The 25,712-nt window shown below is 38.9% G+C and overlaps 1 protein-coding gene across 1 annotated transcript in view; it reads right to left on the bottom strand.

The window, feature by feature from the left end:
- The window catches only part of PTPRR (protein tyrosine phosphatase receptor type R), a 274,918-nt gene that overhangs the window by 176,971 nt on the left and 72,235 nt on the right, over positions 1 to 25,712 (bottom strand). The gene's annotated exons all lie outside the window — the stretch shown is intronic.

Here is a 25,712-nt window from a genome sequence, read left to right on the forward strand (position 1 = left end):
CCTCTCTCTTCTACTTTAATGACACTTGTGATTACATTGGTCCAGAAACCCAGAATAATCCCCCCATCTCAGGGTCAGCTCATTAGCCATCTTAATCCCATCTGCAACCATATTTCCCTTTTGCCATGTGAAGTAACACATTCACAGATTTCGGGAATTAGGACATGGACATCTTGGGGGACTATTAATATGCCTACCACAACCATTCTGAATTAAGTAAATTAATTTTTTTTCACTTTTATGTATTTATTTACCAAAACTTGCATAAACCTGACCTCATTCACCAACATAAAACGTACAACCAGGACACACACACACACGGACACACACACACACACACACACACACACACACACACACAGTAAATTAATTTTTTGAGTCTCTTAATATAATTAGGTTGCTTCCTTAACTTTTCTCTCTCTAATGCGGGATAGAGATTCAGGTGACTCTGACCAATTGGGATAAAAGCACAGAGGAGAGAGTTAACATGGATCATCTTTGAAAACCCAGGAAGCACTCACTGCAAATTCCTCACCGTTTTAGATGGGGAGGAACAGGAGTTGGGTCTCCTGTGTGTGTCTCCATTTGAGCACATTAACTAACACCTCTCTCTGTAGACCAGGAGATCAAGGTTAAGGGAATTCCAGAGTAATCTCTACCAAAATCATCAGGACAGGGGTCAGGTTCACCAGAGATACTCCTAAGTCACCGTGCACTCAAGTACACTATGATCAATGTTGGTCACACTATCTTCCTCTCTGTCTCGAGTTTTTACAGCTTTGTTTTCTTAAATGGATTTGCTTCAGAGATAAGAGACCCCTGCAACTAAGTTCCTTTGCACTCTCAGTAAAGAAGGCTCCTTTGGTTGGTCCTAGAGAAATTCCTACATTTAGCCTTTCCTCTGCCACAGAAGAGATGTTCAGTAAAAATTCCAGTTCAACTGTCATCAGAATTGGATGCCACTGTACCAACAAAATATCACAATGCATAAACAGCTGCAGCCAGCTTTTTCCTGAACCTCTTGTGAATCAGCAGCAGAGTAAGATAACAGTGCCTCAATATGCTACATGAGAAGATCTAATTTCAAATTTACTAATATGGTGTGGGTAATTCAGTCTCTTGTAGAGGCTTTTCATAGTTTTCCACATTTCTTATTTATATCTCCATTTGCATCACAAGCTGGATATCCCTCACTCCTTGACTGATTCTCTTAATCCTGACTTGGGTGATCTTCCAAAAAATGAACAGTATCTCTAGAACTTGAGTCTCACAACTGGATTCCCTGACTCTGAGTACCAGAGCTCACAGGAAATAGCTGTATTTATAACATAATTGCACAAGATGATGCTTACGGTTAGAGAAAATAATAAAACCTTTGTCGTAGGGAAAAAAAGAAAACTTACTGAAAATAACATAAGGATTGAAAATGTACACTAATTCTAATTTTACACAATATTTTTAAATATTCAACAGTTCCAAGTGTTTTATTTAAGCTGAATAAAATTAAAGGCAACTTTCCCTCCAATTTAATACAGATTTCTGATACCAGATACAATAGCCTTTATTTTTTCATTTAATTGCCCATGGCATCAATCTTGACTCTCAATTCAAAATCCAATTAACATTGTTTTAATGAGAGTATATGTATGGGTACACAATACTTATAAAACAATTTACTAATACTTTGTGGATAATAAGTCTTTCTGATAACATCCCCATGGTGCTCCATTAGCATTACCAATTCCTTTATCAACACTCAGATCTCATATCTTCAAATTTAATTTTAGGAGTTCTTAAAGACCAAATAGCAATGTTAAAATCTTCCCTGAGGGAATTTAGCACTATGCTTCCTTGTAAAGGCCCAAGAATGCAATTCCTATGGAAATGAAAAATACTGGATTTGTAACCGACTATTGTACTTTTTTTTTTGCTCTTTTATATGAATATATCTTACCTTTTCCCCATAATTATCTATGAGTAAAACAATAGATCATGGTGAGTACAATCAGACCTATAAAATTATTGAATTGCTCAAACACTGTTATTTTGGAAATCTTTGCCTACTGAAGACCTACGAACCTAGTTAATCTTGGGTTGTTCCCAGTACAGGGATTAGCTGGCAGATGCCTACTAGATTTATTTATGGCATGTATATTAGTTTTCTGTGGTTGTTGTAGCAAGTTGCCACAAAACTGGTAGCTTAAAACAACAGAAATTAGTTCTGGAACCATGGAAATCTGAAATCATGGTGTTGACAAGTCCATACTCCCTCTAAAAGCTCTACACAAGGATCATGTCTCCCTCTTTCAGCTTCTGGTGGCTGTTGGCATTCCTTGACTTGTGATTTTATCACTCCAACCTTTGCCTCTGGGGTCACATTGCCTCCTTCTTTTCTATGTGGCTTCACTGATGTCTGTCTCACATCTACCTCTGTCTTCCTCTTCTAAGGACACTTGCCATTGGATTGAACTGTGTCTTTATGCTCTTTGGTTATGGTCCTTCTTATTCTAAAAATGTGGATTATAAGCCCAACAGTCTACAGTCTACAAAAATCTTTATGGACTTAAAACATCTAAAATGATTTAATTTTCTCATGATATATATGAATGGTTAATATTTACTGAGCATTTATTGTGTGCTGCAACTCTCTGGAGGTGAACATGAATGTCTAAAATGACAATTTAAATAATACATAATCATAAAGCTCTCAAACATATCTTCATAGCTAATCTTCACAATTGCTTTGTGAAATCTATGGAGCAAGGGTCAAGGCCTGCTGAATGCTGGTGACAAGCGGATTAACTTCTAGTAGGTCTGTGTAATTCTGCACCAACTCATCGTTAGCCTACTAAAGCCCAGTGGGTATGTTTCCAAACCTGGTTATGCCAATTATATTCATTACTGTCATTGACAGAGTTTAAGAACTCTTGTATAGAATGATTATTATGAGTACAAAAACCAGATAGCTGTTAATTCTATGAAAACTAGATTGAAACCTTTAAAATATTGGTCAAATAAAAGTTTGTGAAAGTGCTTTGTAAACAATAAGGAGCTATATAGATGTTTAAAAAAAGAGAGATTTGAGATATATCTATTGCTAAGACTTTAGGTTACACAATTGTACTAGTCTAGGAAAAATCATAAAATTTTAGAAGGATTTTGTACTTATTGTGCCTTTTAGGTTCTCACCCCATTGTAAAGAAACCAGAAGTGAGGGCCACCTTGGTGGCTCAGTCAGTTAATCATCTGACTCTTGATTTCGGTTCAGGTCATGATCTCAAGGATTGTGAGTTTGAGCCCCACATTGGGCTCTGCATTGGCAGTGCAGGGCCCGATTGAGATTCTTTGTCTCCCTCTCTCTCTGTCCCTCCCCTGCTCTCTCTCTCTCTCAAAATAAACAAATAAACATCAAAAAAATAAAATAAAGAAGACAGAAGTGGAAATACAATATGATAAAATTTGAGCATGGTTTTCACAAGAAGGATAACATGGCACTCCAATCAGCACATTCATATAGAAAACATTATATATTTGAAGCTAGATAACATAAGACTAAAAGGCATGTCATGTCATTTCTATTATTCCCTACTGTAAATGAAGTGAATTAGTCAATGAATTATCAGTTTTGATTATATCATATAAGAAGGTTTATACTGTATCTGGACTGATGAGTAGTTTTAGTTTGATTTTAAGATTAATCATTTAAAAAATTCTATTAGATTTTCAACTGGATACTGTGGAAAGAGTAACAAGTAGATACATATTTACAGAAAGTTAAAAAATCAATACAAATTATATATACAATATACGCCTATCACTGTGCTAGGTGTGCTAGGGAAATAGCAGAGAGGTATAAATTATGTTTCGTGCTCTTAGAGAATTAGAATTTGGTTGACGGTAAGAACACAAAAACATCAAAAAGGACAAGGACAAGAATCAACACACAGAAGAGAAAAGTCTGAGGTACATTTTGTAAGTATAATGAACATAAAAGGGGAGACCTGTGTGGGCTGTTGGAATCAGACCAAGCTTCAAAAAGGAGATTGGATCTGATTTAGACAGTGAAGAGAGAACACTGGAAAAGTTAGGGAAGACTGCTGGAGGGAAGTTGGGTAAGCAAAGCCAAAGGGGTAAAAGTGAGGCATATGCCATGTGTTGAGGTGAGTGCAGTTGGTTCAAGCTCTCACTGAAGCTCTGAGCATCATGAAAACGGATTGTGGAGGGTGCCAGATGCTCGTTTCCTTCTAGGAAGGCTTCAGTGGCAGGTTGAAGTTGGAGGAATACAAGAGTGGAAGGAGAAAGAAGCTTATAGGTGTGCACAGAATATTTCCCCCAAAACACAAAGTTCACAAGTAAAACCAAGAGAAGTTATTTGGAAGCACTTATCTTGGTTACAAAAGCAAAAAGGATAAAAAGGGGGTGGGTTGGGAAGAAACTGACACTGAACCATCGAAGGGAATTGCATTGGACAGAACCTTAATACATATTTACATCATCTGAGAGAAGAGGCTGCCAAGTCTGAATCAAAATAGGATACATTTAGAAAGAATTCATCTATGGGCTTAGAGCAGTGACATTTAGAATGCATTTTTATATCCCTTAGGAAGACTTCTGTGCTCTTCATGATTTAATCATCTTTATCATATACACACACTCATACCACACAGACTTTCATTAACCTAAAAAGTCTCTTATCCGCTTTAAGAAGTACTTCAACCATGGGGCGCCTGGGTGGCTCAGTCGGTTAACCATCCGACTTCAGCTCAGGTCACGATCTCGTGGTCCGTGAGTTCGAGCCCCGCGTCGGGCTCTGGGCTGATGGCTCAGAGCCTGGAGCCTGCTTACGATTCTGTGTCTCCCTCTCTCTCTGCCACTCCCCCGTTCATGCTCTGTCTCTCTGTCTCAAAAATAAATAAAACGTTAAAAAAATTAAAAAAAAAAAGAAGTACTTCAACCATATCATGAATCTTAGGTCGTCATTGGCTAAAATGCCCAAGAATCCAGAAATCCAGGCTGTGCTTTGTGCCCAGTAATTCTATAAAGGGCCACATACCACATAAATGTAGCCAAGGAAGCTAAGAAAAAAACAAATGGACAGATTACAACAAAGGCATAATTCATCTGATTCCTGTATCTTGCTCTGTGGAGTCACCATCATTGTGAACTATTTGGTGATCTAGCTTCTCTATGGTCTTCTGGAGTAAGTTCATGAATGTGTCCTTCCTGGACCCAGTGCCCTGAGTTCAGGTTTAGAGTATTAACATGGATCAGAGTGTTTCAGCGTAAAGAGAGAAGAAAAGAAGTTTCAATACTTACAAATAATACAATGAAATAAATATAGACTAATAATGGAAAATAAATTTGTAGGAATAGTGAAATAGAGTACATGTAGCCCAACCAAGAAACAACTAAAAAACACAGGTTAGCAATATCCAAACATGTGAAGAATCTGAATAACAAGGTGGAAAAGAAATTAGTTAGTTTGAGGCATCTTGTTATGGTTAGGTGAAATGGAAAGAAAGGAACAAAGTAGATTTTTTCCCCAAAAGTTTAAAAACCAGAAAAAAAGGTTTTTAGGCCCATTCAAAGGCTAGATTATGAAATTACCTATAAGAGAAATTAATAGGAAGCTTTTTAGAAAGGCCTGTAAAAATGTGGCTTGTGAGCATCTTGGGGATGAACTGATATCTCAGCAGACAGGGCTTAAGAAAGTATGGAGCCCTGGGTGGCTCAGTCAGTTAGGTGTTAGACTTTGGCTCAGGCCATGATCTCATGGTTTGTGGGTTCAAGCCCTGCACTGGGCTCTGTGATGATGCCCAGAGCCTGCTTCGGATTTTGTGTCCCCTTCTTTCTCTGCTCTTCCCCTGCTCACACTCTGTCTCTGTCTGTCAAAAATGAATAAACATTAAAAAATGTAAAAAAAAAAAAATAGTATGGAGTCCCAAGCACAGGTACCTGACAAAGGTAGACAGTTAAGGCTCACTTTTTTAATCTTAAGAAATGGTTATTTGGTTGTGAAGAAAAAAGCTCATATAGGCATCTGTATCTCCTCAATCTTCCCATGATTCTCTCTACTTGTCCCCATCACAGGATTTCTCTGTAATTTTTATGTCTCCTCTCCTGCCTTCTACTTTGATTGTAAGTCCTGGCATGAGGCTCTTTATTGATGTGTCCAGGCACTTGACATGAGAACTTTGTAATTAAGTGCAAAAACTTTGGCATGAGACTTTGCTCTGCCTCAGTTTACACAGCTATAAAATTAGGATAGCAATGATGCCTACATCAGAGGAGTGTTGTGAAGATTAAAAGCAACACAGGTAATGTGCCTAGCACTCTACCTGGTTAGCTCATTATTATTTATTATCAGTGCATTAAAGTATGTTCAAATCACAAACATAATCAAAACATTTAGTCCAATATGCCCTCTCTAAAGGTCAAAATAGGTGATACCGTGGTCAGTCTGATTGGCACCGATATTTCAGATGGCTGATGAATCTACTTCCTATAATATGAGGTCTTGGAGCTGAACTGTACAGTTTCTACCTCCTTCAGTTTGCTCAGTGAGATTAAATTCTGGAATGATCCGGCAAAGCATACTCTCCCCCCACCCCCATTCTCCATTTTAACCAAGTTTAAGGATCATTCCTTGCTCCTGTCTCATCAAAAGATGAAATGTCAGTTAATGGGATTTGTCAATAATGGGCTTTAAGTTTAATCCTCCCACAATCCTAATGCTAAGAGACAGAGAATTTTTGAATTTCAGACTCTGTGATTTTAAGTACCAGATGGACACCTAGAGATTCCAGAAAGACTCAGCAGAACTGGGAAACTTGGCTGGATTTTCATTTTGAAAAGGATTCTATTTTTTGTAAAGAACAGTTTAGAAATAGTCGTAACATATAATTTGTGTTACTTGATTTGCATAAACATAATGATTTTCAGTGAAAATAATTTGCACTCAGTTGATTTTAGAGTACTCTCTTCATCTTTTTGCTGAGATTCTGAAGAGAAAACTCTTCATATGGGCGTGATCATAATCTTTACTATCTACAATAATGTATCATAAGGGTCATTACAATGAGTTACAAGAAATGCCCACGCATTTATATTACATATAATATGAGGAATGCCTTTAAAATTGACACAGAGCTGAGATGTTGACTCAGTAGCCTAAACCAACCATCAAATGACTCTAAAAATAAAATAGAATGTTTCAGTGTGTAGACAGCTGTACTGGAGCAGAGTAATCTCCATTTGCAATAATTACCCGGTTCTGTGACCAAATTTCCTTCTCTCAGTACTATTCCCTCTGGATATTTATATGCTCATCTGTGTTCATGCAGATTAATGGATATTAAATTGTAATGATCAGATTAGAGGATTATCTGATAATTTAAGAATGGAAATGTACTTTGAATGTTATTTGGTTACTGTTAGATTTTGAATAATGTAAAATAATCATTTACAATTCAGATTACTTAGAACTACATCAAAACACTGGGGTAGAATAAGTGATAGATGCTTAGAATTATGATTTAAATCTGGGAAAATAATTTTCTAGGAAATTTCTGTGTTATATCCATTGAACCAAATACAATTAACAAATTAAATAATCTTTATCTGGAATTCTTAACTAGGTATTTCACAAACATGTACTTAATAAAGGTAATTTCTGACCAATTCATCTTGCTATAAGTTACATAAAATTTTGTGATCTAGTCCACAACCCTGGTCACCATTTATAATTTTCTATTTGTATGAAAATACATCACTTATTTGAAACAACTGACTCATCAATGAACTCTGGGGACACAACATTGTTAGCCTGGAGAAGAGAATGTATAGATAGTACTTAGAAGCTGTTGAATTATTTGGATGACTATTATTGGAACAAATGTATTAGATATGGTTTATATAATTTCCAAAGATAGAAATTCAAACAGTGGATGATGGATGTAAGAGGGAAATTTCTGATGAAAGTAAGAAAGAAATTCCCAATAGGCAAAGCTAACCAGAGATAGACCAGCTGCCCCAGATAGGAGTAGCTTTCCTCCCGAAGCAGATTTTTAAGAATAAGCCAGATAGCCACTTAGCAATGGTGGCATAGAGGGAATCCCAGTCCAGAAAGAATGTTTAGACTTAGCTGCTAAGGTTTTGTCATTTTGTAGCTGCGAAAATAAGTCGTGGGGATTGCCTGTGGATTTTATTAAACTCAACTACCAGTGTCTTTCATTAACAAAACATGACACTTATTTGTGTAGTAACACATCCGCAAGTTTGAGAAGAGGGACATCTGGTGGATGAAACAAGCAAAAGGAAAGGGGTTTTGTTTTGTTCAGGTTTTAAGTATTTGACACTTGCATTATTTTTCTATGAACAATTTAATCAAGTGATCTATCTTCATAAATGTATATTTGAAAAATGGCAATAACTATGAGCAAGTAAGTGATTTGGGTAAGATAATTCTTTCATCTGGTCCTTTAAGACATATTTAATGAATGCCTTTTTCATCATTTTTCTTGAATCAATTCAAACTAGGCTGTTTGAGGATAAATTTGCTTGTCCTTGTAAAACATAAGCATATGTAAAACATAATTAACCTTATATTATTTCTTCTTATACTCTAATCACTATCAGAAGTGCTCAGTACTCATCAAACAGAAATTGGATACCTACTAAGGAGAGGCTGATTCTGTGCCGAAATTAGGCTAAGCCCCTTCATGGAATTTAAGTCAGCTCCAGAGGAGGTGCCAGATACAGTGTGAGAATTTAGAAGAGGCAGCATTAGTGTGGTGTAGTGCAATAGATAATAGACCAGGAGTCCAAGACCCTGAATTCAGGAACCAGCTTTGTAATAAACTAGCTGTGTGACACTGTGTAAATTACCTTATCTTTCTGGGCTTCTGTGCTCTTATTTTTACAAAGCACAGATTGCAGTAAGGACTTTAAATTTCCTTCTACTTCATATTCTTTACTTTTCTGATATTACGTTCAGCATGATAAGGGATGTAGGAAAGGAACTGCATCACATGCTGGGCTTGGAGTGCATACTTTAGGATGTGTGGGTAGGATCTTAGGGCTTTCAAAAGAAGTTCTATCCTCATGGGATATTACCTTAGCAATTTTCTACTCTATACACCTGATAATAATTATGACTACTATTCAGGAGCCAGATGCTTCCACATTTTATCTCATTTATTCCTTACCACAAAACTCTGAGGTGACTGTTAATGACTTTTGTTTCATGAAGGAGGAACAGGAACACAAAAAACGATTATTAATAATGATAATAGCAATTATTTGTGCTTACTATCTGTAATCGCTGTGCTAGGGGTTTTTCAAATATTAGCTCCCTTGATCCTCACATCCACCTAAGGAAGAAGGTTCTGCTATAATTTTCAGCCTCATAGCTGAAACATCCAACAATGAAATAATCTGCTCATGTCACATGGTTGGTAGTGGAGAAACAGGATTCAAATCTCAGCAATTCAACTGGAGAATCCAGTACCTAGCCATTGCACCTTCTGGTTAAAAATATGCATAAGGCCACACCACTAATCAGAAAGAAAATAGGAATCCAGATTTGACCCCAAGACACAAACTTTGGGCTATTCAGCGGCACTGCCTTGGTTCCTTGCCTGACCACATCTCCTCTCCTCCTGGATTTGTCTGTGGCTTCTGCTTTCTCACCCACTTTAGCTCAGTCTTGATCTCTGATCTGATATGTGATGTTATCCTTATCCCCAAATATGCTTTTTCTTCCTGCATGGGGCTCTGAGGTCCTACTGTGCTCCCCCAGGCCATGATGGCTCTCTAGCCTATCCTTGGCTTCACTGCTTCTAACTTGGTATGGACATTTCTAGGGTCCCAGACTTGCTATAGGACCAAATCAGCCAGCAATGCCCTAGCAAAAAAAATGAAGAATATTGGTCACGTATGTTTATGAAAGAATTTACTCTAGACCAACAAGTGGAAAACATAAGGGGCATAAAATTCCAAGTTTGGGAATGTTTCTACCCTTCACTTTCTCTATTTCAGAAAATGGGAGATATATGTATATAAATATATATAATAAAATATATACATATATATATTAACTGAGAAATATATATATGAAATGAGAATGAGAGTAATAAATGACATACTTATTTTGAAGCCTTATATGGGGGAAGGGATTACTTACCCTTACCCTTACCCTTACACTTCCCACCAGAATGTGTTTCTGGGTATCACATTCAATACAACATCAAGGGTTTACAAAGAGGAGTGGAATTGCTAAGAAGGAAAATGCAGAGCAAAGCCAGCTGCTCCTGGCAATATACACTAGTAATCTACATTTATACAGAATCAGAGTGGCACAAGGTGACACACTATATTCAGAAGATGTCATGGGCCACTCTATGCCATGTGCCCTTTTCATCCTTTTGACCGAAAAAAACAGATACATTTTCATTAGGCTCTCAGAGTCTTTAATGTCCAAAGAGGCTCACGCTCAATGTTGCATATGCAAACATGGCATCCTCAGTTCATTTATTCAAAGGTTCCCTAGATCACTTTTCATTGAGAAGGACTACTCTTTGACCTCTTCTGATGCCTATAGACCAATGATCTGTCTTCTTTTTATAAATCACACAAAAGCTGACATGGCATCTAAGCACCTGAACCAATGCCCCAGAATTTTGCTCTGGATCCAGACTGTCTGGTCTGAATTTCAGCTCTGCCAGTCATAACTGTGTGACTGGGCAAGTTATTGAATTCTGGGTGACTCTCTTTCCTCATTTGTAAAATGGGGATGATGAGATAGTATCTACAACTAAGAGTTATCTATCTGTTAAGAATTTGTTGTGTTGAGTAAATGATTTAATATTTGTGAAACATTGAAAACAGTGCTTAGTACGTAGACAATGCTTGATAAATATTAGCTGTTATTTTTACCCAATGAGGTATATTAATATGGGCAGGAATTGAAAACTCAGATTTCTTCTGGGGCCAGAAATGTAAAAGAAATGACTTATGATGGGGCCCAGGGCATACTGAAGAGTGCATTCTCTGTCTCAAATCTTCCAAATTCTAAGTGCTGTTTAAAGCACTGTGAAATCCAAACAAAATACATCTATTGCTGAATTTAGCCTAGTGTAGGGAAGTGGAGGTGAAGAAAATTCTTCCATAAATGGTACAAAAACATATTCTAGCCTTCTTTGCAGAATTAAAGAATTTCAGTTTAACCTTTAAAAAAATTGTTGCGATGGTTGTTTTTTGTCAGGAATATGGAACCACAAAATCACAAAATGCAGGACAGAAGTTCAGACACACCAAGAGCCATAATCATTGTGTGGGGCCAGTAAAAGGGTTTGATAGTGCGTTAATTAGAGCTGGCAGCTCCAGCCACTACTAGGGCATCTGGGACAGCTGCTGAGAGAAAGCATTTGTGAAATGAGGAACCTCCTATAACATCCATGGTCTTGACAGTGACCAGTGACCACGGGGCCATGGGAAGCAATGCAGGAATGGAAACTGAGCTGGACAGCACCAACAGTCCACAATTCCATGTGCCCTGCAGACGGAAACCACTAGCAGTGAGGATGGCGAGAAGGAATATGAGTGTAGCAGCCAGAAGTCCTACTACGTTCCAGCTCCAGCTCCAGTAACTGAGTGACTGTCAGTCTTGAGCAAGCTACATAATGTCTAAAAGCCTATGTTGTATATAAATAGATGGATCATTTTGGTCCTGACTACCTCTCTGGGATACTCTGAATGCCAGATGAAAAGAGGGCATGACAACCTTTTGGCAACAGTTAAGTATTGTATGGATACAGGTATTTTTTAAAAGGCTTTCAGGACAAATTCCATTTAAACAACAACAAAGCACTGCATATGAAAACCTTCATATAACATGTTTTGAGACTCCCTCACTCCCTACTTACACTGGGAATATTTGACACAATGGAAGCCATTACAGGTAGTGGGAGATAATCTTCTAAAGTTACTTTAATAGAATGAAATCTGTGCACTTGAGTACCTAGAGGAACATTTTCATCTACAGGCCACAGTACTTTTTTTTTTTTTTCCTCCTGTATCTCTTCAAACAACTATTTTAAAACAACTTAAGAGAGGACATACTAACTTTTCAAAAGTATTTTTATTTTTAAGATTCAGTTCTTTGAACCCATTCTCATTCCTGCACTCATTCAAATAAAAATATTATCAGGCACTTAAATGCCCAGGTTTGGGGAATGTATTGATTAAAGACACAACCTCTGCATCTAATTAGTGCCACACATGGGGGCGGGGGGAGACAGAGATGCCAATAATTATAATACAATAGTAACGGCTACAGTGAAGCTATGTGAAAGAAATAACAGGAGCATTGAGGAGAGCACCTACTCTGTCTGGGATGTGAGGAATGAGTAAGCATCTTCCAGGTTGGCAGATACAGCTGCATACACACAAGGGCAGTTAAGAATGAGCATAGTGAATTCTCCCACGTAAGTGGTTCAGTTACAATGAGTATAGAGAACATAAGCGAGACTAGAGGGGATGAAATTAGACATGTTTTCAGGGGCAAGATGGTGGCAGACTCCATGTGGCATGGTAAGGGATCCTGGATGGTAAACTATTGAAGACTTCTGACAGCCTGAACAGATTTGCCTGTGAGAATAATTACTTCAGAGACAACAGAGATCACACCTGAAATGCTATCTTCAGAGGTAACAGAGATCACAAACTGGAATCTGGAATGCCAGTTTGGAAGCTGTTGGTCTAAATAAGGCAGGAAATTATAAATCCCTAATTATTACAATTGCAGTTGGGATGGCAAAGAGTACATAGATTTGAATTATTTAGGGTTGGTGTTTGATTTGACTCAGTAAGTGAGGTGAGAAATAAAGAGAGAAAGAGAGAGAATCTAGTGTCACTGTATAGTTGTTTTAGGCAACTGGATAGATATATTTACCAATACAAGGAACAACAGGAGGGAAGAAGGGGGAAATATGTGGGATCTGAATTTAAAATTATTTAAATCTGAGTTACCTGTGTAACATCTGAAGGGAGGTATTTATGAGGAGGTCAAATGACCAAATACCTGTTGATTCTGGAGCTCTAGAGAAGAGTCTATTCTGTGGAGACACAGATTTGGAGAGTTATTAGCAAATAGGTATTTGATATCTTGAGTGAAAATAATATTGGCTAGACTGGGGATAGACACCTGGGGAGCACAGGCATTTAAAGTGTGGTTGGAAGGCTGTGAAAGAGCAAACAAAGAAGTAGCAGAAAAACCAGGCGCATGCCATAAAGAAGGGAAGGGTCAACAGTATCAAAATCTCTAGTCACACAGGAGTCAGCAATTATTGAACTGGTCAATTAGGTGATTGGAAACTTTATAAGATTGTTCCATTGGTGAAGGTGGATCCATACTGCACGGATTGATGGAAACTGAGAAAGTAAAGAGAAGGCAGACTACTCTTTCAAGACACTTGACTTTGAGACTATAAAATACAGCATATAGTATTTAGTAATTATTTTAGCTTGTATAAAATAAGCCAGGAAGCATAAAACTTATTAAGTTAACATATTTTGGAGGTGGATACTGGCGGTGGTGGGAGAACAATAAAGTGTTGCAAAAATAACTTGGTTACATTTTTGGAATCTATACACAATACATAAGATTGGCCACTTGTGAAACTGTCTATGCATGTGTGATAAGAGTTTGGGAATATATAAATGCCTAATTAAGGGGATAAGCTTTATCTCGGGAAGATGGTAGAAGTCTATGCAAAACCCAGAAAGCAAGAACATGCCTCAATTATACTGTTTCTTGACAACGGGCTGCAAGATAAAATTCAGCCTGGGGGCACAGAAGAGGAACCAGTAAGAGCCAGATGTCAGGGACATTTATCTAGGGATGTGGCAGCCAAAGGGGTGTGCTCTCAGCTCTCCCTTTCAGAGAAAACCTGTTGCTGTTGGTCTCTAGCTACTGTATCATTAGGACCCAGCACCACCACCATTTCATGCTGAGGTCACACTCTCTCCTCACCACTCCAGCCAAGGACTGAACACAGCAGGGGCACTAGAGCCAGCCAGTGTGAGGCTGTTTATAGGCAATCTGCTCTCTGGTTCTCCATCAGCCTGGCTGCACTGTAGTGTGAGGCCCATAGCTAGTGCTTCCTTCTTGGTATATTTGTGAATTCTTTGAAGTTCATAAATAATTGTAGAAGACTGGATGTTAAAAGGAGAGAAGAATGAGCCACAGGATCATGCAGGCCAATGTTCTTCAACTGGCTATGCATTAAAATCAACAGAGTAGTTTTAAATGTTAGTAATACATGGGCAGCACCACTCAAGGATTTTGATTCCTTTGACCCGATTTGGACCCCAGGCATCAGTATTTTTTTTTCCCCAGAGATCCCGGGGGATTTAATATATGCCCAGGGTTGACATCAACTGGCATAGGGTCAAAGGAGAAGCTTTATTTTTGTTAATGCTACCATTGTTCTACATCATTTTATGATGTGAACATACATTCATGTGCTGAGGGGAAACTATTAGTGAAGGTTGAAGCTTCTGGGGAATGGTGGTGATAGATGGAGCAGTTCCTGAAAAGTGGGAGGGCATGAGTTCCAGGCCACAGGATTTACCTGTTTTCTGTCAGACTTGGGAAAAAAGGAAGGGAAATATACAGACCCAGAGACGTTTATATATATGAGGAGCCATCCAGGAAGAAGAATGAGTTCCTTTGTAATGAGTCCTACTTTTTTCTGGGAAATAGGAAACAAGTTTATCAGCTGAGAGTAAGGCTGAAACTCATTATGCCAAGACCCTGGCATTGTGTGAGTAGAGACTTATATGCAAGTCTTTTCTTCTAGATGATTTAAAATTTTTTTTAACATTTATTTATTTTTGACAGAGAGAGAGAGAGAGACAGAGTATGAGGGGGAAGGAAAGACAGAAATAGAGACACAGAACTGGAAGCAGGCTCCAGACTCTGAGCTGTCAGCAGAGTCTGATGTGGGGCTCGAACCCACGAACCATGAGATCATGACCTGAGCCGAAGTTGGATGCTTAACCGACCGAGTCACCCAAGCGCTCCATTGATGATTTATCATCTTAATAGCAGAATAACTCTGTTTTTACCATTCCGCAACTACCTGTTACAGGGGTAACAATAAAACCAGTGTTCAAGAAACATTCTGCTTAATCTCAACTCATAATTTATTTTCTTTTTTCTTTCTTGTTATTATAATATTCTCTCTTTTTTTCCTTCTTCATCCTGAAAACCTTTTATTACTTGCTAAATTCAAGTCATTGACTTTTTTTTAACTTCATGGTTTATATTCAAACTCCTATCTTTCATAAGGTTTTCATAGATAGTCCCATCATAAAATCCACACTGAAATAGTTTCCGGAAAAAGACAGTGGACACTGGGATCCTTTCTGGAAAAAGGACACAATGAAACTTTCCAGTGTTGTGAATGCATTTCCTCTGAATTCTACATGGTGGCAGCAAGGCAAATACTACTTTTAGAAAATGCAAACCAGAACGAATAGAGTTCACCTTAGGACATGGAACATAAGTCAATATTTTCTATGCAAAACACTTTTCAGTTCTTTAACTTAATGAGAAGTACATATGAATAGACTCCTTTAAGAAACATTCTATTAAATGGGATCCTATGTAACTGTAATTATTTGATACATACCAAGTTAGTACAACTAAATCCTAAAAGAGTTCAGAGTTCCTATCAATTGAGGATGAATCAAGAGGTTGATATGCATTTCTGAAACTATGTATGTGCTTAGAAAACCTACTTTCATGTGTGGATATTTAATTACATTAATGTGAAATACTCTTATTGCATAAGCAATAAGAGCAACATTGTTCTTCTTCTAAGCTTAGTTCTAAGTAGTGTTTCATGGGAATTTAAAAATAAATGTTAGAACCTGTCTTTTTTTTTTATAGGAAATATATAATATACTCTAGTCATGGAAGTTAAGGCACATGAGACACAAACCATGTGGTCAACAAGCACTTACAGTATATTTAATGTACTGAATATTTATTGAGTTACTACTATGTGCAGTGCGGGTACTAGACAGTGTGGAAAACTGAAGCCTCTTTCCTGGCAAATATATGTAAACCAGGTCTCAATATAACCCTCTATTTGCTTTGCTGTTTTTTTTTTTCCTAGAACTTATCAGTGCTTGAAATACTACGCATGTATTGTCTTCCTCCGCTAGAGTAAAAGAAAGCTTTTTATTTTGGATCCCGAGAATTGAAAGCAGTGCTTGACACATAAAAAATACTCAATAAAGATTTGTTGAATAAATGAAGGGCTCCTGTGCAATAGTATTTAGAATAGGGAAAGACTAATGCAAAGTAGCAGTGATCAGGAATGAAATGCCAGCTAGGAAGAAAGACAAAGAGAAATCTCAGAGCTCAGTCTCTGAGGACATTTGTTAGTGTTATGGTTAAACCATTTCTTGTTGTAGGTTTCCATAAAATCAGTTTTGCATGTGGTCTTTCCCATTCCTAGAATTGATAAGAATTTAATTTTCAAATTCCCAAATATTTTTCTATGATGGCTATAACGGTGAGCTTGAGATGACTCCTGGCAAATGGCAAACAGAATAAATTTTTATAGAGGTTATCAGTCAGATTGTGAAATCTACAAAATCATACAAAGGCTGGGCTTTTCTGTTCCATATATCCTTAATGGAGATTGAATTCCAATGGCATCCATGCAAATTTCCCAAAGCCTTGTGGAATGACTGGGATTGATCCCAGTCAGAACTGTGTTCAGGGTTACATTGAACTCATTCAGGTCACACAGAGACTTTTGTTCGGTCCTGGGGTTGGGTAAGCAGATGTATCCATTCTCCCTATCCCAAATTAAGGTCATCTCCCTTGTTGAAGGGGCATCAATCTCTTTCTTAATATGAGGATTTTCCCAAACAGCACTGTGGACATAAACAGTTAGCCTTAATTTGGTTACTGCCTTTCTAATATAGTTCTTAAGGAATAAAATTTGGATTTCAAAACTAGGCTGTAAACTTAAATTCAGAATGGAGTGATCTTCAGACTGTTATGCTCTTTTAAGTAGGAATTTTAAACAAAGGGACATCTGGCCAGAGGGTGAGGACATAAGGCAAATATATCAGTATTGCTCACGACCAAACCTTACTTTCCCACACCAATCCACAGTCGGCAAGACAAAGTTTATAATTAGTGGGGGAGAAAGTAGGGCAATTGTCCGCAGTCCCCAGGGAAAACTGAAGCAGTGTAAAAAGTTACAAGAGCTTGGTAAAATCCTCCAGCCCTAGATAAGTTACCTATTGTGACATAGATGAGCTTCAGTTTCCTCATCTATGCAATGAAGATAATGATGCTTTTTTTTTTACAGACTTGTAGGTATCACAATTAGTGCTTTCAAATCTTCAATAATTAGCAGACCTAATTATTTGTACTAAAGAAGGGAATTAAGATGGTTAGCAAAATTCAAAGGGTAAAAATAAATTATATAAATAATTTCAGAACAGAAAAAGTATATCAGCTATTGCATCCATTGCTTAATTTATCAAAAAAAGGATCAAGTAAATCAAATAAATTTAATAATTTTATATTTGATATTAAATATTGATATTAAATTTGATAAATCAAATTTAATTTAATTTAATTTTTTTTGAGTAGAGCTCTATACCCAACATGGGGCTTGAGCTCCCAACCCTGAGATCAAGAGTCAAATGCTCTACCAGCTGAGCCAGCTGGGTACCCCAAGGGTCAATTACTTTTGAATAGCATCTCATTTGGTATCCAAAAAATGTCTAAGTTTATCATAGCAATTGATGAGGAAGTAAACATAAAAGGAAGATGGAAGTAGAAAGGCATGAGGATCGGTGTAGTGTCAAAGTTTCTGTAGAGTAGGTCTTCTTAGCAACCAGCTGGTCTGTTTCCTACTTGGGGTCTAACCCTACTCTATACCTTTATATAAAATTATAGTCCATAATAACTTACACAGTATCTAACTGGCATTGATCAAAGTGAAAATAAAAGATAAACAATGTGCACTGACCAGAAGACGACTGTAATTAAATAAAGTTCCATGACTGGACATGACTGTGTAAGTATGTTTGATACAGAAGACTCTCAGCCTCCCCAAATTAATTAACTCCCTAATGAAAGTTGTCTGCTATCAGAATAACCAATTTACTTTTTTCAAGAATATAGCCACATTAGTTTTCAATTAAGATTCAAAAAGCCAAGTCCTGATGAGCACGGAAGTCATAAATGATTTATGAGTGTCCTACTTTTATGTAATGTTACATCTATTATTCTACTTTAATCCTCTAGCACACTTTTCAATTCGTGAAAAATTAATGCTGAGGCTATTTTATAAAGATTATGTGCACTTGGAAGGTAGCTATTCCAGGAAGCATATTCTAAAACTAAGAATGCAATCTCTTCAAATTTAGCAAGCTGATTCCTAAAATGCCCAATTAAATTTTCATAGTTTTTTTTGTTTAATTGACAAAATTTTCAGTCCAGTAATTCTAATGAGCCAACAGCTATCATTTCTTCTCCCTTCATAACAGGGTGAAATATTTCCCAGGTATTTTTATTATTATTATTATTATTTTCCTTTCAGAATCGAAGGACTCGGGAAATTTCACATGTTGGAAAACATTCAGTGCTTAACATCACTGAGTCCCAGTTCTGTTCAGAATGACCTTCTAGGAGTTTGTAGTGCCCAAAGCCATCAGAACTCTTGGTTTCCTTTGATTTTCACTTTGGCCACACTGCTATTCCACAGTCCGATCTTCATTAAATTCTACTGTCATGCTAAGATCCTAGGTGAAGCAACATTCCAGACAAGTGTTTTAATGATAAGGAGCAGATATCCTTTCTGAGTTAAAGACAGAGAAGAAAAGCTGTAAGGATACAAAAGACAATTTCATAGCCACGCCAAAATAGTCAAGCCTCATGTAAATCATAACTGAACACTGGAAAATCAGGAACTGAGATCGTCTCTCTCTCTCTCAATAGCTGCATCATTTCTGCACAATCATCTTGCATGTGGCAGACTGGAAGCCAGTCCCTAATCTATGGCATGACCCATTTGCTCAAGCATCTACTACCAACTTTAGACAAACCATTTCTCTTCATCTCAGTTCTCAAAAGGAAAAAACCTCTAAAGTTTCAGGCTTGTTTCTTGTGAGTGCTCTTTGCAACAGGCCATGTCATAGGCTCCTGTTTAGCTAAGGGTAGAGTGTCATTCACTTAGGAATCTTTCTGTGTTCCCATCAGCTGTGGGGTCACATGATTAATAAGGTTGCCTTTCCAGGGCCTGTGGGAGGACAGGCACTCACAGTGAACTTGTCTGTATCAGGTTTGCATTTGCTATCTCATTCAAAGATGTAACATCCATTTATAACTAAGTTCTCATAAATGTTAGCTATCATCAATATCATTGTCATTATCATCATTTATTTATTCATTCATCAAATATTTATTATTCATTCATTCAACACCCACTGTGTGCTAACCACTCTGAGACTGTGGTCATAAAGATGATGAAAGTCTTTATTTGGAATAAAGTAGATTCTAAATTTTAAGGAACAGATGTACTTATGAAACAGTCCCAGAAAGAGGGAAAAGATGCTTATTTTCCCAATGACAGGTAGAAAATTTTACCTCCAGTGAAGGAAGGAGTGCCCCAGCACCCCCTGGGACACAGCATCCAGAGTGCTTTTCCTGGATACTTAGGGATTAACACAGACTTTTCTACATATATAGAGAAAGTTACTGTCCCTGTCCAAATTATCTGAGCAAATGCTCTCTAATATGGATACTTATGCTGTGTTTTTAGAATCATGATTATAAACTCAGACACTTAAACTACAGAGTCCAAGCAGTTAAAATAAATGAATGAAGTAAGCTAGGTGTAATTCGTCATCAGACAGTGGCAGAGATGAAGGTGACTGAGAGAGCACATATTCTGTTTGAAGGCAGAAGCAATTATGCAGCCATTTGGAAAAGTGGCACTGTGATGCTAGGCCTCCCAATTTTTATAGAAATACTTGAAATGCAAATTTTTGGTATAAAATTCCCGACTCAAGAAAAAAACGCATTGAAGACTATTCAAAATATGCAGCTGGAGGTTGCATCCAGCTTGGCGTCCACCAAATTGCAAGCCTTGTTTGATGGCAAGCAAGGAGCACAAATTGGCCTAGCCAGTCATACTCTTGCCTTGAAGAGCTATACAAGAGGGGAACTCGGAATGCCTTGTCCCAGGAGATGCTGGGACAGTCCTGAGCTATTCAAAGTGGGTATCATTACCAATGGAAAAATCATCATGGTCAGTGGCTGTTGTAGGTTGAATAACGGCCCCCCAAAGATGTCGATATCTTAATCCTATGAATGTGAGGCAAAAGGCATGTGATTGATGGAGTACCTCGAGATAGAAAATTGTCCTGAATTTTCCAAGTGGGCACAATGTAATCACAACAGTTCTCACAAGAAGGAGACAGGAAGGTCTGAGAGAGAGACAAGGAGGTGTGATGACAAGTCAGAAGGATGCCATTGCTAGAAAGGGGCCATCAGCTAAGGAATGCAGGTGGCCCCCAGAAGCTGGAAAAGGCAAGGAACAAATTTCTCCCCAAGAGCCTCCAGAAGAAACCAGCCCTGTGGACATCTTGACTTTAGCCCAATAAGATTTTGGACTTCTGATCTCCAGAATTATATGATGATAAATGTGTTGTTCCAAGCCATTATGTTTACAGAAATTTGTTGCAGCCATAGGAAACTAATACAACAACATAGAACTTTCCAGAGTCGAGCAACCTTCTCTGGTTGCCACGATTGAGAAAAGACCATGGGAGCATTAGAGTGGAAATTTTATCACGAGACCCAGGCCATGAACTTCAGAGTTCCCTGGCACCAAGAAAACCTACCATCCAAGAGAAAGCCCTTGGCTTTCCCTGCACAAATGATTCTCCTCTTGCTAGGAGTCCAGGGGGACAGTTGCCAATCATCTCCAGTCCTAACCAGACCTTTCCAAAAGTACACAGATGAGAAGAGAGGCAGACCACATGGTGGGAAGAGTACTGTCTTTAAAATCAAACAAGATACTTTCTGTGTGACAAGCTCCAGGAGCCTCCATGTCATTATCTATAAAATAAGAATAATAAGGGGCACCTGGGTGGCTCAGTCGGTTAAGCGGCCGACTTTGGCTCAGGTCATGATCTCGCGGTCCGTGAGTTCAAGCCCCGCGTCGGGCTCTGTGCTGACAGCTCGGAGCCTGGAGCCTGTTTCCGATTCTGTGTCTCCCTCTCTCTGACCCTGCCCCATTCATGCTCTGTCTCTCTCTGTCTCAAAAATAAAAACGTTAAAAAAAAAATTTTTTAAAAAGAGTAATAATACCACATAGCATTATGAGATAGAGGAATGGAATCCAGTGCCATCATGCCTTATGAACAGTGGGAGCCCAATACACGGTAGAAAGTGTTGTTTCTGTTATTCTTTTATTGTTACCGTATTCTCTAGATTTGCAATTATCCCCTGATTATGTTTTCTACATATTCTCAATAAAGTAGCAGTACAAAGGGAACAACAGTGAACATCTTTAAGTGTAATCTTCAGGCCCTATTGCCTCAAAGACAGTGGGGAGATAGATGCTTCCAACACTGTGAAAATGTTACATTTATAATGCAACCTTCTGTCAGCAGAATGTCAGAAAAGTGAGAGGCTTCTAGAAAAGTCCACTTCCCTTAAGCCATCCTGACAACCATGATGCCCAATACACACACTGTGTTACTAATGCTTGTGAAAGAAGGCCTTAATTATCGCAGCTTCAGAATGTGTGCTTATGATATTCAGCTGTCTTGAGGCTCTGCAAAGACGCACAGTAACATTTCCACCATGGTTTTCACAGTACCATCACGTTAATTGAGCAGAGGATATATAAATGAGATCCTGAAAAAGCAGGCAAAGGACATGAACAGATTTTGGAATAGGTTACAAATACAACCAACATGTGGGATAGAGACACCGACTCTGAAATCCAAAACCAATGTCACAAACTCAAAAGATCTCAGGGGCCAGGCAGGAAACCCAAGGAATGAAGGGGAGGAATTTGCCAATGGTGGGGTCTGTGCAGGGTAGGTGGGAGGGTGGGAGGCCTGCTTGAGGGCATTCCTCTTCAATTCCCTTCTTACTCCTTGGGGCCAAAAGACTCATCTGTGGGCTGACTTCAGCTCACAGACTATGAGCTTATGACCTCTCTGGCCAATGGGATACTTTGCCAAAAATTTCACCAGCAGCAAAGCCAGCCTGAGGGACATTTGGCCAGAGGAGCTGTTTGTCTGTAGAACCATCCTTACATCAAATCAGTCTCAACCCCACTCCCACCTCTTACGTGCCCACATCCTGTATGTTGTACTCTGACTGCTCAGATCTCTCCCAGCCCCTGGCCTGACTGGGCTCTGCTTCAACAGTATTCCAAGCCTAAGCCACTCTTTCTCTTTGAGGGAAAAATTATGCATCTGAATACTCATCCATTCCATTAGGACAAGGCTAGGGATCCAGAGCCCATCATGTACAGCAATATTAATTATCATGCCAGTAGCGTTAAGGCATGCTGTACACATAAATGCTTTGTTGGCAGTATCTGGAAAAATTATATGAGGAATCTCTCAGTACCTGAGTACTGCCAGATAGCAAGACTTTATTCATTCCAAATATCGTGGCTATTTGGTGGCATTATCGGAGTAAATTATTCTGTGCTGATGAAAGTTTAGACTGTGTGACAGGCTGCTAAGTATTTTTGAGCAGGGGATCTCTTGTCACCTCAGATCAGACCTTGGCCTCATTTCCATAATTCTCTTTTCCACAGTGGGGAAGGCTGGATGAGTTAGATAGGTAACAATACTGTTTTTCAGAGTGGCTCTTTTGAACCTATTTTTAAAAATAAAGATAGACTTAACCTTTCTGAATAGAAAATAATGAAAACAAATTTAGTAATCTTATTTTTAACTCTACACTCATAGAGTTTTCTTAAGACTATGAAGAGAATTGGAGTGATACCCAGTTTTTTTTTAAAGTTCATTTTATTTTTTTCAAGGTTATTTAAAATATGGATATAATAGAATTTATGTTCTATTGACTATTAGTTACTCTTATTTCTACAGAAGATCATATAATGACACATAAAATAGGCTTCATAGAGGCAGGTAAGTTTGATGCATAGATACTACAAAGGATGTGCCTGAGTTCACAACCTGACTCCAGAGCCTGGCCTGTGATACACTGTCCATCTTAAATGTCTTTCAAAGAAACAATGGCAGAAACATCCTGATGCCTATTAAGTCAACTATTCCACTCTTTTTAGGGCCAGAGGTATCATAATGAAAATCTCTAAATGAGATGAATTCGGTAGAGGGCCTGTTCATAGATAGTAAGTCAACAAATGGTAGCTATTATAAACCATCCAGAGATTTCTGATGCTCCTACTGGCAGAGATATAACATTAAATGTTCAAACAATTTTATGATACCTGCATTTATGCATAACATAAATATTTCAAAGTATTTTCACATATATTGATTCATTTCAACACTAAAGTCCTTATGAATGAAAGGGAACAGATGTTAATGTCCTAATTTTTCATGAGAAAAACTGAGATTCAGATTAGTATCTGATTCAAGATGCTTTGATCTCTCATGAGCTCTCAGTCTCAAGCAAGCCACCTCATATTTCTGAGCCTATCTGCAAAATGAGTGAGTTAGACAGGTGGTGTGTCAGACCACTTCCTCTACTAGCACTTGCATTAACTTGGAGATCAAGTGGTTGCAATAAACCCGACTTCACTGTGTAGTAGACTGATTAGGTTGCCAACTTTCTGGGATTTGGAAGTGAACTTTGAGACTTACTCCCCCTCATCAGTGTCCAGGAGTGATGGGACCCTGAGACAACGACTAATGCCACTAAAAATGCCTGGGAAATCTGGGTATCCAGTGACCTCATTTACAATGAGAAATAATTGCACAGGAACTAGGATTTTCACCCTCAAGTTAAACAGGATGGAGGCCCAGTCATGAAAAGAAGTCAATTTTGTTGACTCTAAAATGAAAGCACAAGGAATTTAAATGATTGATGAGAAGTCTTTAAGAGAGCCAAATGATTTCCTCACTATGCTTGAACCTACAGAACTAAGATACTTGGGGTCCTTTGCCAAGGACTTGATTCCTGTGAAACTGCTGGATGGACAGGACCACTCTCATCATTGGTCTTCCTCCTTCCGTGAGCCTGCCATTGTCTTCTACTGGAGACATATGTCTAGTCTATAATTTTACTCTGAGAATATACAGGGACATAGTCCTGTAGTCTCTCCCCAAAATTTAAGACACTACAAAGACCAGGAGGAGCCAAGATGGCAGAACAGCATGGAAGTTTTTTGTGTGTCTTGCATCCATGAAATACAAGAATACAGACCAACAATACAAGCCAGACCAACACTAAACCATCCTGCACACCTAGAAAACTGACTGGAGGATTAACACAACAATCTGCACAACCTGAACCACAGAATTCAGCAGGTACGTGGCATGGAGAGGTGAACTTGGGGAGAGGGAAGTCGTGGAGGGCAGGGAGCTGCTTTAGCATGCAGAGAGAGGATGGAGATGGGGGTGGGAGGAGGAGAATACAGGAAAAGCACCCCTCCCCAAAAGCAGCTGGAGAGAAAGTGGAAAATTGGAAACAGACGCAGGGACTGAACTAAAAAGGGAGAAAAGAGAAAGGAGAGGGTTTAAATTCCATTAAGACTGTAAACAGAGGGAGCGCAGAGTCTGAAACTCTGAAGCTCGATACCTGGCGGTGATCTGGTGGGAAGGGCGAATCCCCAGGAGCAGAGTGGGGTCCGGGAGGTTCTCAGGCCACATGGAGAGAAGCAGTTCCACTGCTGGAAGGACATTTGGTAGAGGATGTGAGGCCACCTGGGACCAGCAGACCCGAAACAACAGCCACGTTCTCTGGTGCTGGAACAAGGTCATTGGGGGTGAAGCCTTTTGCCAGATGTGCATTGTGATTTTCCATAGTCCCTGAGGCGCTGCTGCTATACTGTCTCATGAACTTTTTCTGGGGTGGGCTGGCACCTGGCCACAGTCTCTGGGCATTGGCAGCAGCACGGTCCTGCAAGCATTCCTGGGTGTGGCCGGCACCTGGCCATTGCTTGGTAAGACTGTCAGCAGAGGGGCCAAGCGGATCAAAGCTGCAGTCCCTCAGAAGTGGGGGGGCTGGGGAAGGCAGCCTCATCTGAGACAAAACTTGGGAAGGAGGTGCCGCCTGGGCTTGATCACAAACAGTGTGGAAGCGGGGAGTGGACGGAAGCCAAAGATGAAGGACGGGTGCCCAACTGCTGATAGGGGAGGAGAGAGTTCAGATACTACAGACTGAGTAGCTGGGTGATGCCATTTTCACCGCTCCTGCGCATGCGCATACACACCTACAAGGACCACAACATTCCACCCCAGTAGGCTAGCAGCGCCATCTAGTGGAGAACCGAGCCATTACACCAAGCCCTGCCCAACTGGGCCAACCTCACTTTTCAAGAACACAAGTCTCACTGCCTGCTTAGTTTATGGACTACAAAGTGCCTCACAGTTCGACTTCTAGGGGAAAACGAAGTAATTTCAGTCACATTTCAGTCTGTTAACCAGTCCAACTA

The sequence above is a fragment of the Panthera onca genome, chromosome B4, assembly GCF_046562875.1.
Source record: "Panthera onca isolate mPanOnc1 chromosome B4, mPanOnc1 haplotype 2, whole genome shotgun sequence".
Classification (NCBI taxonomy): Eukaryota; Metazoa; Chordata; class Mammalia; order Carnivora; family Felidae; genus Panthera; species Panthera onca.